At 37.7% G+C, this 11,437-nt stretch overlaps 1 long non-coding RNA gene across 3 annotated transcripts; it reads right to left on the reverse strand.

Moving 5' to 3' along the window:
* Nucleotides 1-4,843: 4,843 nt before the first annotated feature.
* LOC113589760 lies at nucleotides 4,844-8,177 on the reverse strand. 3 transcript variants are annotated; one of them, XR_004776400.1, is made up of 7 exons: nucleotides 8,079-8,097; nucleotides 7,172-7,221; nucleotides 7,027-7,051; nucleotides 6,517-6,927; nucleotides 6,289-6,426; nucleotides 5,982-6,187; nucleotides 4,844-5,866 (listed from the first exon to the last, which is right to left on the reverse strand). It is a non-coding gene; the product is annotated as an uncharacterized LOC113589760 (long non-coding RNA). The 3 variants fall into 3 exon arrangements; XR_004776399.1 differs by having other exon boundaries at nucleotides 7,027-8,177; XR_004776398.1 differs by having other exon boundaries at nucleotides 6,517-8,168.
* Between the last annotated feature and the right edge of the window lie 3,260 nt (nucleotides 8,178-11,437).

Here is an 11,437-nt window from a genome sequence, read left to right on the forward strand (position 1 = left end):
CCTCCGATCTGGTTCGCCGGAATACTAGCACACACCTGATCATCGTTTCCCTCATCACTGCTCCCTTACTTAAGCTCCTCTCCATACTAGCGTCATGAAGTATTGCCAACCTCGTGTTGCGTACCAAGCAGTTTTGTCTTCCTGGTTTTTGACTCCTGCCTACGTTTCGGACCTCGTCTTCCGCCTGACCCCTGGACACCCCCCAAACTCTGCCCCGTGCTATCGACCTTGAACCACCCAGACTACAAATCCATGCCCGACCCCTCTGATTTGTATGAGTTCCCTAATAAAACCTCTTGCGATTAGATCCACTTCCTTGTGTGTGGATCATAACACACATAACCCACATACAGTGTTTGAACAGCCTTTAATTGTTCAATCAACTCTTGTAAACAGAAGCAAAAGTTGAAATTTAATCTTTTCAAATATTGATTAGCCTAGGCAGTTTGAATAAAACTTTACACATTAAATATTGTGATAGAGACTCCTAAACGCCTCTTATTCATATTTACTTATTCCATACTTGCATACCCATGACCACATGACATCTTTTCTTTCACACCGTGCATTAGGCATAAGGTCGTTAGTCAGAAAAGCAGAATGCAGGTGGATGCTTTTAACACATGGCAGCAACAGGCAGGTAAGGCACTCCTAATATTAACTTCTCTGCTTCTGTATGTGTTTGTTGTTTTGGTTTTTATGTAAAAATATGTAGCTTGTGTATAGTGCTCTGCTGACTTCCTCGGTCTTTCCCTCACTTCTGCTACATAAAAAAATGAATAATCTTTATTAATGATTAGTGATAATTGAATTTCACTTCACCAAAGTCACCAATTTGATATGTATATTATTTCTTGTCTACCAAACCGTAGAATATGACTCTTGACTCATGACCAGAAGTATCAATTTCAATAGAATCACTATAATAACCATCATAACAATGCAACCAAGCCAAAATTAACACAAATTATTCGTGGTGGATAAACGGTAGCTAACTAGGTTACTGAAGAATAGAAGGAGAAGCAAAAGAAAGACTCAACTAATCAAGATCAATAAAGGAAATGTATTAATCAAACGAGATTTGAAGTGAAATATCATGTCTAAAAGTGTAACAGAAGACTCAAGGAAAAAGGGGAGACCATCATGAAACAGCCAGAGGGAGAACTAATTATAGAACTGAGGAGGCTCTATCACAGATGAGAGTAAAGGGTTAACTGGTATAATTTGATGAATAAACAAGTTGGGTGAGCTGTTTCTGCATCCATTGGAGTAGATCAGTTCATCGACTGGTGGCACTGGGATGCTTTCTGGCTTTATCTTAGATGCTGTGTCACCAATGAGCAGGTCCAGTCCATCGGCGTCATCATCTGTGCAGTAACGTGCACATAATACAGAAAGATGTCATTAGATCTGTAAGGATGAACACATGAACAGTCCATATATCATGCAGCTCCAGCAGGTGTATCTGTAACTGTAGAACTAAAAGGGAGGAGCAGAGGGCAACCACAGTCCTGAGGACACTATAAGATATTACATTCCTTCCACTACATCATCACAAGCCCAAATGAGCGCATGAAGTGATGGACAGTGCCATCAACACCTCAGATTACCAGAAAACTCTATGACTGGGGGCCTCAAGTTCTGCACCTTTCTATACAGAGAGTAACCCAAAAGCTTAATTTAATAACTAATTATTTAGCCTGGATTTAAAAATGTGAAATGGAATGTTTTTAAAAAAAGGTTTTAAAATGTAAGTTATAACTTAGTTATTTTAGTTATTAAGCTTCTATTGAGAAACAGCATCTTCACCTTCACCTGCTTGAACAGTAAACTAGTTTACAAAAATATTTCAGATTGTAAGAGTTTAAAATGTGTCATTTGAAAAATATTAAGTTTTGCCTCTGTTAAAGGCAACATTCATTACTCTGTTATACCACAGCGCCCCCACTTTAGTGTGTATATTTATGTCTATAGAAAGATATAGAGAGGCATACTCTGGGAGATGACCTATCACAAGCTTTACTTTGTCCTTCAGAATTGGAAGTGCACTAAAAGAACAATGAAATAAAACTTGGCTTCACTGGTCTCAGAGGAAGCACGTTCTCACTGCACACTCTACGACTGGTAGCTATTGTATGACAGGGTAGAGATAGATAGCTGATTAGTTGGAATCAGCATAATAACTAAAGTTGGGAGAAAAATGGAGGAGAAATAGAAAGAAAAAAAAAAGTAAAAAAAAAAAAAGTCTTATAGAGTAACTTAATAAAGGCTGAATGTGCAGCCCATTCCAGAGGCCGAGTGCACCAGATGAATGTATTCCATCTGTAACTTTGGGTCTGATGAGAAACACACTCAACACTCGATTCTGACCTATAGGCAAATGTGTTTAAAACAGTTCACTTCATATGGATAGAAGGATGACAACACAGAACAGATTTGGTGATATATCTAACGATTGGAGAGCTGCACTCTCAGACAAGCGTGCATGTCAAAAAGTACATTATAACAATGACATGATGAAAAGAATGTGCTGTGGAGAAAAGGGTTGTGCTGGCTTCAGGAAACTCTGCAAACTCTCCAGCACATCATCAGGAGTTTTTAACACCTTAGCCTAGGTGTTTCTAGGAGTACACATAAACACACAATAGCAGCAATATCTGGCAATAATCACATAGAATTTTTTGAATAACCCCTATGGGCTTTACTTTAAACCCTACTCATGAGCCACATTCTTTCCCTACCTACCACTAAAAGTAGGGAGCACTCAACACATATCACAAAGTTCTTATCAAACAGCTCCTCTTAAAGTCACACATTGTTTCGCTGTTTAGGGTGGACCTTACACTCTTGGCACAGTACTGCTGGCTTACTAACTAAAAGAGCTTGAAGAGAGGCTTTCCATTTAATCTCCAGTGATGCAGCTGTGTGGTTTTTAATCATTGCCCATTATTCTGGCACAACTTTTTGGCTGCCCCTCGAGGACAATAGCTGTAAAACCAGATGCACAACATAGGCGTTATTCAGAGCCACCAGCCAATAGTATGAGCTGAGACCCTGATTACTCGGAACTGACCAAAAGACATTAGCCATAACAATAAGTGAAAAAACAGCATGCATGCTTGGAGCACAATCAAAGGTTCTGCTAGGATCTGCCACCAGGTGTGTAATAAGACCAATGTGCATATTAGCATTACAGCAATCCACTATAAGCCACCATGCCCCAGAAGTCTTCACAGGCCAAACTGTGTTAATTCACAGACTAGTCATCCTGATCCCTAGACCAGTTAGAAAAATTAGCGATAAAAAAGGCCTGATACCTAGAGTCCAAGAACAAAGAGCTTGGGTTTTTCCGTTTCAAAATCCACTAGCATATGCAATTAATAAATAGCATCAGTGCAGTTTTGGAGGTGAGTTGATTTGTTATTACCAGAGAGAGGGAAACACATTTGGGACTAAACAAGTGTTACAGCTAAAATGACCAAACTGTTCAGTAAAATGTTACATAAATAACCAGAGGCAGCAGTACAAACTAATAAAGTGATTTCAGATTGTTATACTTTGGAGGGGAACAAGGCAAAGTTGTCCTCTCTATGCACTGATGTTCTGCTTAGTCTTAGAACCTTTAACAGAGGCTATAAGTCTTAGACTTAGTCTTAAGTCTTACAGGCTATTAGTCTTAGAACCTTTAACAGAGGCTATAAGTCTTAGACTTAGTCTTAAGTCTTAGAGGCTATTAGTCTTAGAACCTTTAACAGAGGCTATAAGGGGCCAAAGTGATTTTTCAGTGGGTTTGGCAGGAGGATTGGAACATAAACTTAGGCTTTATGCAGATGATATTACGTATTACTGACCCTGATAAATCCATACCTTGTCTCCTGAGGATTATTAATATTTTTTGAAGTTTTCTGATTGTAGGGTGAATTGGTCCACATCAGACGCTCTTCCTTTAAGGGCATATTGCCCTACTGTGGTGTTCCATTTGGGGGCATTTTAATGGCACAAGCATGCAATTAGATATTTAGGAGTTTTATTTCTGTCACAGAAGTCTGGCCATCCAGCATGAGAGAAATGCCCACTCATGCTAGGGATCAACCCACTTACCGGCCTCGTTCTCAGTCACCAGAGTATTGATGGTATTCACCTGTTCCTTCTGTTCACCCATCTATTTAAACCCACAGGTGCGTGACGACACCGCTGCACATTAGCGGACTACAGACCTGACGATCTTTGAATGTTGCTGCTCTGCCTTCGTGCAAGAAATTGCATTTTGTGTTGTTTTTTTTTTGGTTTCGTCAGTGCTTCTTTAATGTTATTCTCTGTGGATAATACAGAGCACTTCCCTGCAACCCCGCCTCTCGCTTCCTCTGTGCCGCCTCTATCACAATTTCCACCTCAGTTGAAAGATTTAGTGAAAGTTCATTTTAAACCATTATCACATAAAATACCATGTCATCTTGATAGATGGTCATGTTTAAAGCTATCAATGGTGAGGAAAGTAAATATAAAAATGAACTAGTATAATGACTAAAGTTGGCAGAAAATTGGGGAGAGAAAAATAAATATATTTAAGGTGTTAAGGTGTGCCCAAAGATGAGAGACATGAGGCTGGGACAGTGAAAGATGGTTTCTTGTAGAGCACTCACAGACCTTTCAAGTTTAAGTTTGGCTTATTTGTCACATACACAGTCATACACAGTATAACTGGCAGTGAAATGGTTGAGAGTGCTCTGTCCAAACTGAGGAAAAGAAAACAGGGGTGCATAGAGAAATATATATTCTATATATCTACAAAAATATATTAACAATTTATGTACAATATATGTATATATATAACTTTCCCAGGTTAACTGGACAGTTTGGACAACCACACTTAATATTATACAGTTGTTTACCCATTTACATATGTTTACCCATTTGTATTACTCATTTTCATATTTGAGCAAGCAATAGATGTAAACTTTCAATTCCAAATAAAGTTAACAAAATCATGTTAATGAACCTTGGTAACTACATTCATATTGGACCTAGTAGGACTTTAACACTGAAATTAAAATGAGTGACCTAAAATTCAAAATTCCTCTTTGTCATCTTGACTGCTTACTGTATAGGGAAAAATATTATATGCAAGGATAGCAAGGATGCTTCCACACAGAACAGTCAGATATTCATCAGTCTAGTGATATGTTAACGTGAAAATAAACCCAAAATGTAATGATCTGTTTGAAATATATTCAGATACAAGCTTTACTGTGTAATCTGATAATAGTATCTGATAAAAGTAATTTTTCAAACAAAAAGAATATGTTGTCTTAATGAACCTTTTAGTAGGTAAAACTTGTTTTTACTCCCCAAGAGCCTGAAAACTTCAAGGATCTTTGATTGAAACTCCATAATAAAAGACATAATCAAGTTTATATCCAGTTTATATCAATCAATTGGATATCATCAATGGCTTATTCTAAAAACAAAGTTTTATAAAGGAGCTTTATAAAGGCTGAATCTGCAGCCCATTCCAGAGGCCAATGACACTATGTGAACTTAGGCCAGCTGTAATTCTGGGTCTGATGAAATACACACTCAATACTGGACCTTTATCTACTAGTCCATATTAGCCATAGCAGCACCTATTGGAGAACTCTGTCTCCAACTGAGGTGTGTTTAATCCACAGGGTCTATTATAGACATCAGATTTATTCAGTCATTTATTCAGAGTCAAAGCTGTCACACATTAGACCTCTGACCCCAGTACATTGTAGATTACTGAACCCTGCTAACAGGCCTTCCACAGGATCTACAGAACAATTCTCTTGCTGTCGTGTTGTTCCTAAATTAAAAGGTTTTGTTCCTACTCCAGTCTCAGGAACACCTACAGAGGAAAAACAAAGACAAATGTCACTGTCTAAGGAGAACAACTCCAGAACCTACAGATATGGGTGAACACTCAACTGAGATGTCATTAGTAAAACCACAGAAACACTTACTATGGTCATACTCATTTGCCTCTGTTTTATTGACATATCCAGCCAAGTAGATTATGTAATCTTTAAGGTCATTCTTATAGTTAAAAATCCGAAAGGCAGGCCTTGCTGGGTCATCATCGAAGAGAAACCACATGTCCTTAAAGAAGCTGAAGCACATGACCATGTGGCCGTCTCTACCAAGGAGCAGAAAATCCAGCTCAAACCTCCTAAAAGAAACATGGAGACAGTGTTTGTGGCACAATGGAGATCGCATAGCAAAACAGACATCAGGCCTGTTTTCTGGTGTTTAATGAGTAGGTGAAGCTACCTGTTAAGGCCATCTGTCACAGGGCATACAGGAAGATTGAGAAGTTTATGGTCAACCCCAGCATCCTAATCCACTAGAATGAGAGGAGGATTTGACTCTTCACCCAAAGCCATCACGTTACCAAAGGCCCTAAATTTGCTGTAAATGGCAAATGTGAGATTATATAAGAATTGAGAAATAAAGCATATTATCCTCTTATTTGTCTGTGTTGCTTGTATGCTTGCTTACCTCAGTGTTGTTTCATATATTGGACTGTGTGTTGGGGTTTCTTGACGATAATCGATTTTAGCACAGACCAGTTCATCAAACATGGGCAAATGGTCTTTTACAGTCCCAGCAATATTCATTTGTTCCTTTAGTGCAAACCTGTTTAGCTTCTTTAGCCAAAGAAACTTTCCATCATTGTAACTTTCACCATTTAAATAATTCATGATTTCAGAGAATGGGGTGTGGGACTGTAAAAGTGATTTTATGTTTGGGTATTTGATGTAGCAAATATGTAAAGCAGCCAAGATTGAATCTAGGACACATGTGTTGGTCAACTGGGATGAGCCAAGATGACCACCGGCCCTTATATAAGAATGCATAGCTCCTATCATCAGCATGAGCACTTCTGGCAGCCCTGAATTGGAATGAGAACTGAAAGAGATTGTGTCAATGTTAAAAGTTAGCAATGTCAGAATTTTTAATAAATCCTTTCTGCTTTCAAAATAAGGAGATGTTAAATTTAAAGATTACCATGCAGAATTGTCTGATTTTGGATCTAAATTTGGAAAAATGAGAAATGAGGGCATAGATTTATTTTGCATGCTAGCAGACAACAATTCCTGAAAAAGTTGCACTGCAATGAAAGTTGTAAAAGAACATAAAAAGGACGTTTTACTCTCAACATTGGGTGTCCTATGTTTGCACCGTCGCTTGGGATCGAAAGCTCTGTTAAATCACAGAAAATGCTGTTAAGATGTTAAATGCTGATGAAGTGTGAGGTTTCCCTGAAGCATTAAAGATGTAGCATATAAAATATTACCAGGGAACAAAAGCTGAACTGATTATGGGATTTTGTAGGGCACAAAGTGGACAGTCAGTATTAATCTAAAATGTAAAGATAGAAACTAGTGGCAAAAACATAAAAGGTATACTTTAGTTATAATCTCTCCATCAGATGTTTAATACCATACATGAGATTTTATGCAGCCACAGGTTCACATTTACTGATTGGACTTCCATATCCAGATCTGGGACAAAACTTCACAAGCAGGTTACTTTATATGTAAATCAGAGCTAGTACTAATGCTATCATCTCAAATCCATGGTGTTTTCTTTTGTTCTGACTTAAGATTTAATCACATTAATTACTCAAAACTGCAGCAGGTATTAGATTGTGCTTCATTTCAGAATGCTAAAGTGGATAATCATGATCAAAAGCTTAAGCATAGCCAGTTAGCTGTAATCCTGGTAACACACGAAAAGTTTTAATTCATATCCATGCCACATACGTAAATTACTCGCTTCGGTTTTGCAACCTCTGTTACTAAAAGCAAAAGTGAAAGTAGAACTATTATTAGATGTTATTCAAATGTGATAGTGAATCTTGTGAATAATCGCTTATTCAAACTTCCATTTTCTGTAGCTAGCATGCTTGCATTCGCTTGACTTCATTTCTTTTGTGCTGACCAAGTCTTGTGCACTGAGCGTGAGTATTTTTCTGAGTATACTATCTTAAGTAAACATTCAAATCACTTGTTTAAAACAGGTTGTTAGTTAATAAAGCCAAATGAAGGGTTTTTTACCTTGAATTTTGCATCTTAAATATGTATTTCAGCACGCTGCTCTTCGTTTAAAACGGCGTCATATGGCGTCACATGGCGTCACTTCCCGTTAACATGTGCTCTTAACGCATGACTGCAACAGGTTGAACTTCTTCGCATACCATCACCATTTGATAGTCTAGATTCATTCACTCTTGCTATTTTAAACAGTAATTTAGCAAGACAATCTCTGCTTTTTAAATACAGAAAATACAGAATGTGACCTGATGATTTGGTGTTAAAATTGAGCCTACATATTTTGCATGAATATGTAAGTTAATAGATATTTTAAAAAGCATGTTTTTGCTTGCTTTCACATTCATATTGGTTAATTCCTTATGTCTAAATAATGTTGACAAGCATTAATCGCATTCTAACTCACTTCATGCCATATTTTACTGATTATTTACAGTTATGTGCAAAATAATAGCAGTTTAACATCACTAATGTATTTAATTACTGATTTTGGCAGAAAAGATAATACAACATGGGAAAAAATTCATAACTAGGTGTAGCCGAGTAATGGGCAACCAACAGAATCAACAGTCATGACATGTACGCTGCTAATTGGGTGAAATTGACTCATTTAATGAAAGGCATGTGTTCAAATTAATAGCAGTGTGGAGTTCAATTAATGAGGTCATTCATTCTATGAACAAACAGGTGTCAATTATGGCCCTTATTTAAAGGAGCAAATGTTGTACCTGCTGGTTTTTGCCCTTGCTCAGTGAGTAAAATGGATTGTTCCAGACATTGTACTGAAGGAGAAAGAATTTTGATCAAGAAGTTGATTGGAGAGGGGAAAGCATATAAAGAAGTGCAGAAAATAATTGGCTGCTCAGCTAAAATGATCTCAAATGCTTTAAAATAGCAAACAAAACCCAAAACATGTAGTAGGAAAAGAAATGCTACCATCCATTGTAGCTCATAGAATAACAAGAATGGCAAAGAAGCAATCCTCATCCAATGATCAGCTCCAGGGAAATCAAAGAAGATCTTCAGTTACCTGTGAGTACTGCAACAATCAGAAGACACCTATTTGCAAGAAACCCTTGTAAAGTACCATTGCTGAAAAAAAAAAGTGTTGAAAAGCTTACAGTTTGCCAAAGAACACATTGACTGGCCTAAAGAGAAGTGGCACAACATTCTATGGACAGATGAGAGCAAGATTGTTCTTTTTGTGCCACAGACAGTTTGTGAGATGACCCATAAACACTGAATTCAAACCCCAGTACACTGTGAAGACTGTAAAACATGGAGGTGCAAGCATAATGGTTTGGGAATGTTTCTCATACTTTGGAGTCGGATCCATGTATTGCATACCAGGCAGTGTGGACCAGTTTGAATATATTAAAATACTGGAAGAGGTCATGTTACCTTATGCTGAAGAAGAAATGCCCTTGAAATGGGTGTTTCAGCAGGACAACAACCCCAAATACACAAGCAAGGAGGCAACATCCTGGTTCCAGACCAATAAGACTGATGTTATGAAGTGGCCAGCCCAATCCCCAGACCTCAATCCAATTGAGAATTTGTAAAGCGACATCAAAAATGCTGTTTTTGATGCAAAACCCAATAATGCAGAAGAGCTGTGGAATGTATTCCAGTCAGCTTGGGCTGGAATATCTGTTCACAGATGTCAGATGTTAGTTGACTCCATGCAACACAGATGTAAAGCAGTTATCAGACATAAAGGTTATACAACTAAATATTAGTTCAGTGATCAACAGAAAAGCTAAATCTGTAAACGTCCAGTTTATACTGTAAATATCTGAGTTTGTAAATGAAAATGAACACGCTGCTATTTTTTTTTGAACAGCCCATTATTCTTTTTTTCATTTTCAGTTTAAAAATTGATATTTTGTTCATGTTTTTATTTGGAATTGAATGTGCAGCGCTCCCGGTGCCTTTGTGTACATGGAAATAAATGCTGTTATGAGGATTGAGCTTTTTCTCAGTTGTTTTAAACACACTGCTATTATTTTGCACATAAACGTATTTCTGTTGTGGGGAAGCAAAATGGAGTGGATATATATTTAGTGTTCAGGTGTATGTACCATCTGTTAATGTCAAATTAAAGTTTTGAAAATGAGCACCTTGCAATGAATTCCTTATTCAGCATATATATATATATATATATATATATATATTCACTCACCCATCCAAATCATTGAATTCAGGTGTTCCAATCACTTCCATGGCCACAAGTGTAAAAAACCAAGCACCTAGGCATACATACTGCTTATAAAAACATTTGTGAAAGAATGGGTCACTCTCAGGAGCTCAGTGAATTCCAGCATGATACCGTGATAGGATGCCACCTGTGGTGCATAGTGCGCAGAGGTTGCCAACTTTCTGCAGAGTCAATCGTTACAGACTTCCAAATGTCATGTGGTCTTCAGATTAGCTCAAGAACAGTGTGTAGAGAGCTTCATGGAATGGGTTTCCATTGTCAAGCAGTTGCATCCAAGCCTTACATCACCAATGCAATGCAAAGCGTGGATGTAGTGGTTTAAATCATGACACCACTAGACTCTAGAGCAGTGGAGACGTGTTCTTTGGAGTGGTAAATCATGCTTCTCCATCTGGCAATCCGATAAACAAGCCTGGGTTTGGCGGTTGCCAAGAGAACGGTACTAGTCTGACTGCATTGTGCCAAGTGTAAAGTTTGGTGGAAGGGGGATTAAGGTGTGGGGTTGTTTTTCAAGAGTTGGACTCGGCCCCATAGTTCCAGTGAAAGGAACTGTTAATGCTTCAGCATACCAAGAGATTTTGGACAATTTCATGTTCCCACCTTTGTGCAAACAGGTTGGGGATGGTCCCTTCCTGTTCCAATATTACTGCACACTAGTGCACAAAGCAAGGTCCATAAAGACATGGATGAACAAGTTTGGTGTGGAAGAACTTGATTGACCTGAGTCTTTATCTCAACCAGATAGAAGACTTTTGGGATGAATTAGAGTGGAGACTGCGAGCCAGGCCTTCTCATCCAACATATATATATATATATATATATATATATATATATATGTATATATATATATATATATATATATATATATATATATATATATATATATATATAGTTGTGTTCAAAATAATAGCAGTCCAAAATCACTAACCAGATCATTCACTTGAAACCAATCATTTGAAAACTACCATTCAAATGGATGGAAGAACAGCCAAAATGGCTCGGCTAATGATCAGCTCTAGGGAGATCAAAGAATGTCTAAAGGTACCTGTGAATACAGTAATAATTAGGAGACACCTATATGAAGCCAAGCTATCGGCAAGAAGTATTGGCAGTAAGCATGCAACATCTTGGTTCCACACCAACAAGA

This window comes from Electrophorus electricus, chromosome 8 (genome assembly GCF_013358815.1).
Source record: "Electrophorus electricus isolate fEleEle1 chromosome 8, fEleEle1.pri, whole genome shotgun sequence".
NCBI classification, from domain to species: domain Eukaryota; kingdom Metazoa; phylum Chordata; class Actinopteri; order Gymnotiformes; family Gymnotidae; genus Electrophorus; species Electrophorus electricus.